Genomic DNA, 6,384 nt, shown 5'->3' with positions numbered 1-6,384 from the left:
GGGGTTTTGCACAGAATGCTTATTATTTGGCTAATAATGGGGGCCTTGAGAAAAAAAATGGGCAGGTGTGGGGGCCTCGAGGAAAATAATGGGCCTTTGAGTTAGAATTGCCCGGGCCGATTTCTCGTCCCAGTCTGCCCGTTGTCAGTGTCACCACATATCCAAACTCACAGTGACTGGTCGTGTCTCCGTCCACCTGGGGGAATTGAGGAAGTGCTCACATGACCACAAGTTGTATAAGTTAAGCCAACTAAATCAGGTTTCAGAGGGAGGTCTCTCCACAGGTTTTATATGTTAAGGCAACTAAATCAGGTTTATGAGAGGCGAGGTATCTCCACATGAAATTAGATTCCAAATTAGAAAATCTAATAAAAGTGGCTGAAGGGCTGGCGCGTCGCAGTGCACATGAGAAAGAGACGTTAAATGTGATTACATGGTCGGCCAGACGGTGTGAGCACCACTTAGCACACGCTGAGTGGTGCTATGTGAAAGACTTTGGTGAAGAAATTATTCATAATGGGCTGAATAATTGTGCACATTTTTTTAACTTAAAGTAAGATCATCCAGCACATTGTAGCATAAACAAAAACACAGTTTATTCAATCTCAAATCACACCCCTTTCCCCAGTACAAATGACAACCAATTTGTTTTAACTCAGTAGTTAAATAAATCAATCATTTGCATTTGAAAAAATGTATTGAACATCAGTAGTCCTTCATTCCTAGTAAACCTTTCCATCATTATTAAGGTTACCTGAGGTTTGGTCACTTCACATATTATAAGGTTAAAACTCCTGTTTCACATCACTGACAGCAACAGTATATGCATTTGATACAGTTTAGGGTGTCTGTCCGTTTTACCGCTGGTAAAACTCTGCGATAGGTTTTGAACAAAAGCTGAAGAGAATGTTGGCTGTAGAAGAGCGTAAGAATCCTTCCCTTCTGTTCCTCTGTGGCATCCCTGGAACATGACAGTCAGTCCACCATTTTGTTTGATTCAGAGTAGAATCTCCTGCTCTTCGTCATCGTCCTCAGTAGCTGTCTCCTCCCCCTCGTCTTCCTTTTGACGTAATAATGGTAGTTCCAGGTCTGGGCTGTTTTTGATGGACAGCAGACTCAACGAGTGAACTTTACCTGGAAGTCATTAGAAAAAGAATACAGTATGTGAAGGCTAGCTAGTTGAAATACTGTACCTTGGAACTGTCGGCAGAGCTGGCTTCGTTAACAAGCAATTACAATATACCTCATATACCGACTACACCAGGAACAGATTAACAACAATTTGCTTCATTTTACAGTGTACGGTACCACATACAGCTTACTGATGGAATAGTAGGTTTTCAGTCCCAGGTGTAAGGAGATACCAGACACACAGACAGCGAAACCCATCCAGTTCAGTCCACTCATCCTGTCCCCCATCAGGCCTTCTGCCAGCAGCAGGGTACACACCTCCTACAGGGAGTGTACATTAGGGAGAGATGAAAAGCATACTTTGACTAAAGAGAGTAACGGAGGTGAAACCAGGATTGTTTGTGAGACAGAGGGAGAGATGGTGCATGTGAAAATAACAAATTCAAGTGAGGGAGCAGGTGTGTGCAGAGCAGGGTTTGGAACCGGTTCAGGGAACAGAACAGAACATTTTTCAAGGAACAGAATCAGAAACAGGAACAAAAGTGATCTATACTGTTCTGGAAACAGAAACGTTATATTAAAAACATGGGAACCGGGTAATAACATTATTTTACTTTCTGGGCATTTCTTCCAGGCCACACACACAAAAAACAAATCAGTGCCTATGAAATGCCCTCACCCTTTTACTCAAACGTATTCCTCTGTCTGTATGCCAGATGGAAATCTTTACCAATGTGTGTGCATGTGTAGGTAACCTGCCCCTTCCCCCCTCCGAAGCATTATCAAGTATCCTACTGACTTTACAAGCGTGATTCAGAAATTAGGGAGAGAGATGGATTGTGGTCCCGTGTGGCTCAGTTGGTAGAGCATGGCGCTTGCAACGCCAGGGTTGTGGGTTCATTCCCCACGGGGGGACCAGGATGAATATGTATGAACTTTCCAATTTGTAAGTCACTCTGGATAAGAGCGTCAGCTAAATGACTTAAATGTAAATGTAAAATGGATTAACCTTTTCAATGCGAGTTAAGGATACTATAGTTATCCCGTTTCACATTGGAATTATTAACTACAAAAAGGTAAGATGTGTTTTATTTTAATTCTGGTGCTGCTCTGCACACACAAGCTTCAAGCCTGGTCCAACGTGAAGCCAACACTCTGAAGTGCAAAGACATTCAAAGTTCCTTCATAGAAGTCGCTCCTCCGTAGGTATAATTAAGTTCTGGAGAAACAGGGGGACTTGGGGAGGGGGGGGGGGTTAGAACAAAAGCTGATCAGGTATAGGTTCTGGAGAATCTAGAGGCAAAATAAACGCACACCTATTTAGGCGAGGTGCTGGCTAGAGGGGTGGAAAAATATTTATGTCCAATGTTTGGACAGACAAGCTGTCTTCATCAGGGTATAATGACAAACACTGCAGGATGACTCATTTATATAGTGTCAAAAGACACACACAGGCGTCTGTAATCATGGCCGGGTGTGGCCTGATGTCATTGGTTAATTCTCATATATTAAAATAGCATACAAAAAACCTAAATGGATAGCGTACGATCATACAATTTGGCTAAATAAGCCTACATACATTTACAATAGCAAAGTCACAATAATCACAAGAATGGCTTCAGATCAAAGTCTACGTTGAGACCGAAGGAGCAAGGGTCTTTAAATTAAAGATCCAAGCAGCCTCTCGTTTTAACAATAAATTGTCGAGGTCACCCCCTCTCTTAGGGAGGATGACATGTTCGATGCCAATATAAGAGACGAAATTGAGTGGTTTTCTTCCAAAAAGTGGGCCGCAACTGGGTAAGTTCAGTTTTTGCACCTAATGGTGCTAGATGCTCCGAGATACGTACTTTTGTTTTACCCACATATTTTTTACCACAAGGACAAGTTATAAGATAAATTAACTGCCTTAGTGGAGCACGTGATAACACCTTTTGATTGGGATCTGTTTCCCTGTTTGGGGGTGTTTAAAGGATCTACATTTATAAAGGGCCATTGCAATTAACACAGCCATTACATTTGTAGTTTCCATCCAGTAGGGGCGCAAATACACGCTGTGCAGGGATAACTTGGGGTGGTAAATCAGAGTTTACCAGTTGATCTCTGAGGTTTCTGCCCCGCGAGAATACGACCACGGGAAGGTCCGAAAACACATGACTGATACTGTCATCGGATCTTAGAATGTGCCAATGTTTGTGAACGATTCCCTTAATTTGTTCAGAGCACTTTGAATAGCAAGTAGTTAGAACGCAAGAATGCTTATTTTTGCGAGACTGACCTTGAAAAAGGTCATGTCTCGTTTTGTTTTGATTTTTCTCAATGGCAGTATTAAATCTGAATTTTCTTTGCGTCTCAGCCATATTTCTGTCGAAATCTGATTGTTTTTTACAAATTCTTTTGATTTGACAGAATTGGCTGTAGGGCAAACTGTTTTTCAAGGGAAGTGGGTGACAACTATCAGCCCTCAACAAACTCTTACGATCAGTAGGTTTCCTGTAAAGATCAGTGTATAGAACATTATCTTCACACAAGATCAGAAGATCAAGAAAACTGATTTGACATGTATCAGATTGCATAGTAAATCTCAGATGCTCAGAACAAGAGTTAAGAAAAGCATGGAATGCCTGGAGCTGTTTTGCATCACCCCTCCACAGAACAAAAATATCATCAATATACCGTTTCCAAATAATGATGTTAGGCAAGAAAATATTTTTGAGAGGATTGAAAATAGACTGTTTCTCCATGTAACTCACATACAAATTAGCATAGTTAAGAGCCATGGGGGATCCCATAGCAGTACCCTTCGTCTGAATAAAGAAATCATTTAGAAACATGAAGTAGTTGTGTGTGAGTACTATTTCAGCCAATGATATAATGCATGCTGCACTGGAAGGTAGTTCATTAGGGTCACGTTGCAGAAGAAAATGTTCCATAGCTTCATCAACATCAAAAGTAACTAACAAAGTATTATCAGGGAGAGGATCAAGAGATTCAATAATAGAGATCATACTGCTGGTGTCCTTTACAAAGGAGGGGCGCTGTTCTGAGATCATACTGCTGGTGTCCTTTACAAAGGAGGGGAGCTGTTCTGTGATCATACTGCTGGTGTCCTTTACAAAGGAGGGGAGCTGTTCTGTGATCATACTGCTGGTGTCCTTTACAAAGGAGGGGAGCTGTTCTGTGATCATACTGCTGGTGTCCTTTACAAAGGAGGGGAGCTGTTCTGTGATCATACTGCTGGTGTCCTTTACAAAGGAGGGGAGCTGTTCTGCGAGTGGTCTAATAAAAAAGTCAACAAAAGTCGAGAGAGGGGCCATTACTGCATCAATGCCCACTACAATAGGGCACCCTGGAGGTTTTGTAACATTCTTGTGTAATTTCGGCAAAGTATAAAAAGTGGCAATTTTAGGGTGCTGAATAGCCAAAAAGTCGTGTTCTTTTTTGGTTATCTGACCAGAACTTAAATACCCATCTAGGACAGTAAAGATCGTGTTCTGAAATTGGGCAGTGGGGTCACTTCTGAGTTTCTTGTAAAAGGTGTTGTTTTGATGAAAGAAGCAATGAAACTGGCCTTCTTTAGACTAGTTGAGCATCTGGAGCATCAGCATTTGTGGGTTCGATTACATGCTCAAAATAGCCAGAAACAAAGAACTTTCTTCTGAAACTCGTCAGTCTATTATTTGCTGAGAAATGAAGGCTATTCGATGCGAGAAATTTCCAAGAAACTGAAGATCTCGTACAGCGCTGTGTACTACTCCCTTCACAGAACAGCGCAAACTGGCTCTAACCAGAATAGAAAGAGGAGTGGGAGGCCCCGGTGCACAACTGAGCAAGAGGACAAGTACATTTGAGTGTCTAGTTTGAGAAACAGACAAGTCCTCAACTGGCAGCTTCATTAAATAGTACCCGCAAAACACCAGTCTCAATGTCAACAGTGAAGAGGTGACTCCGGGATGCTGGCCATATAGGCAGAATTGCAAAGAAAAAGACATAGCTCAGACTGGCCAATAAAAAGAAAAGATTAAGAAATAACACAGACACTGGACAGCGATATGGCTTTTTCTTTGCAACCATGCCTAGAAGGTCAGCATCCCGGAGTCACCTCTTCACTGTTGACTAGTCTAAAGAAGGCCAGTTTTATTGCTTCTTTAATCAACACAACAGTTTTCAGCTGTGCTAACAGAATTACAAAAGGGTTTTCTAATGATCAATTAGCCTTTTAAAATGATAAACTTGGATTAGCTAACACAATCTGCCATTGGAACACAGGAGTGATGGTTGCTGATAATGAGCCTCTGTACGCCTATGTAGATATTCCATAAAAAATCTGCCATTTCCAGCTACAATGGTCATTTACAACATAAACAATGTCTACACTGTATTTCTGATCAATTTGATGTTATTTTAAAGGACACATTTTTTTTTTGCTTTTCTTTCAAATACAAGGATGTTTCTAAGTGACCCCAAACTTTTGAACGGCAGTGTATGTTATGGTTCACTCTTAGTTTTCCTTATCACCACTGTGGAATGTCCATGTTGATCGTCTTGGTTCTCTTGATCCATCCACCCGTCCTCTTTGTTAGTCAGGCCTGACGCCTGCATCACGTAGTTTATTCCTGTAATGTCATTTAATATGACTGAAGATGCAGAATTTCCTGCCAGGCCCCTTCTAATAGGGTAAAACAGACTCGTTAGAACTTTGACCACACGCCCTCGAGACAGACTACATGTCCTCTATCAAATCAAAACTGGAATCTTTATTCAAAACAAAAGGTTGTAAAAGTATGCTCGACATTTATAGAAAAAAAACATATCTATTTTTACGTTTCTGTGACAATCGATCAATTAGTTATTGATTTTTACAATTTTAAAATGACTTTTGGCGAATGTCTGTTGAATGTCTGTTGAATGTCCATTGAATGTCTGTTGAATGTCCGTTGAATGTCCGTTGAATGTCCGTTGAATGTCTGTTGAATGTCCGTTGAATGTGTAATGTGTGAATATAAACTTGACCAACTTCACCTCGGTGTCTTACCGCAGATTCTTTACATGAATACAGGGCCAAAAAAAGATGCAACTGCGTTTCTGGGTGGTCGTTACAAAAAGGTACAATTGGAATGTATGCCTTTTAATCCACTTCTTCATATAGTGGTTTTCAGGATCATATTTATGAATAATTTTCAAATAAACTTTTTTAATAAGTAGGTATGTGTGAGGCAACATCCAATCCCTTTGAAGGCACACTATTTATAT

The 6,384-nt window shown here is 40.9% G+C and overlaps 1 long non-coding RNA gene across 1 annotated transcript; it reads right to left on the bottom strand.

Moving 5' to 3' along the window:
- Window positions 1–571: 571 nt before the first annotated feature.
- Window positions 572–1,452, bottom strand: LOC139543023 (uncharacterized). The gene is made up of 2 exons (XR_011668588.1): window positions 1,323–1,452; window positions 572–1,134 (listed from the first exon to the last, which is right to left on the bottom strand). It is a non-coding gene; the product is annotated as an uncharacterized lncRNA (long non-coding RNA).
- Window positions 1,453–6,384: the final 4,932 nt, after the last annotated feature.

This window comes from Salvelinus alpinus, chromosome 17 (genome assembly GCF_045679555.1).
Source record: "Salvelinus alpinus chromosome 17, SLU_Salpinus.1, whole genome shotgun sequence".
Classification (NCBI taxonomy): domain Eukaryota; kingdom Metazoa; phylum Chordata; class Actinopteri; order Salmoniformes; family Salmonidae; genus Salvelinus; species Salvelinus alpinus.
Note: the sequence above shows the minus strand (reverse complement) of the source record. Positions and strands in the feature narration are given on the sequence as shown.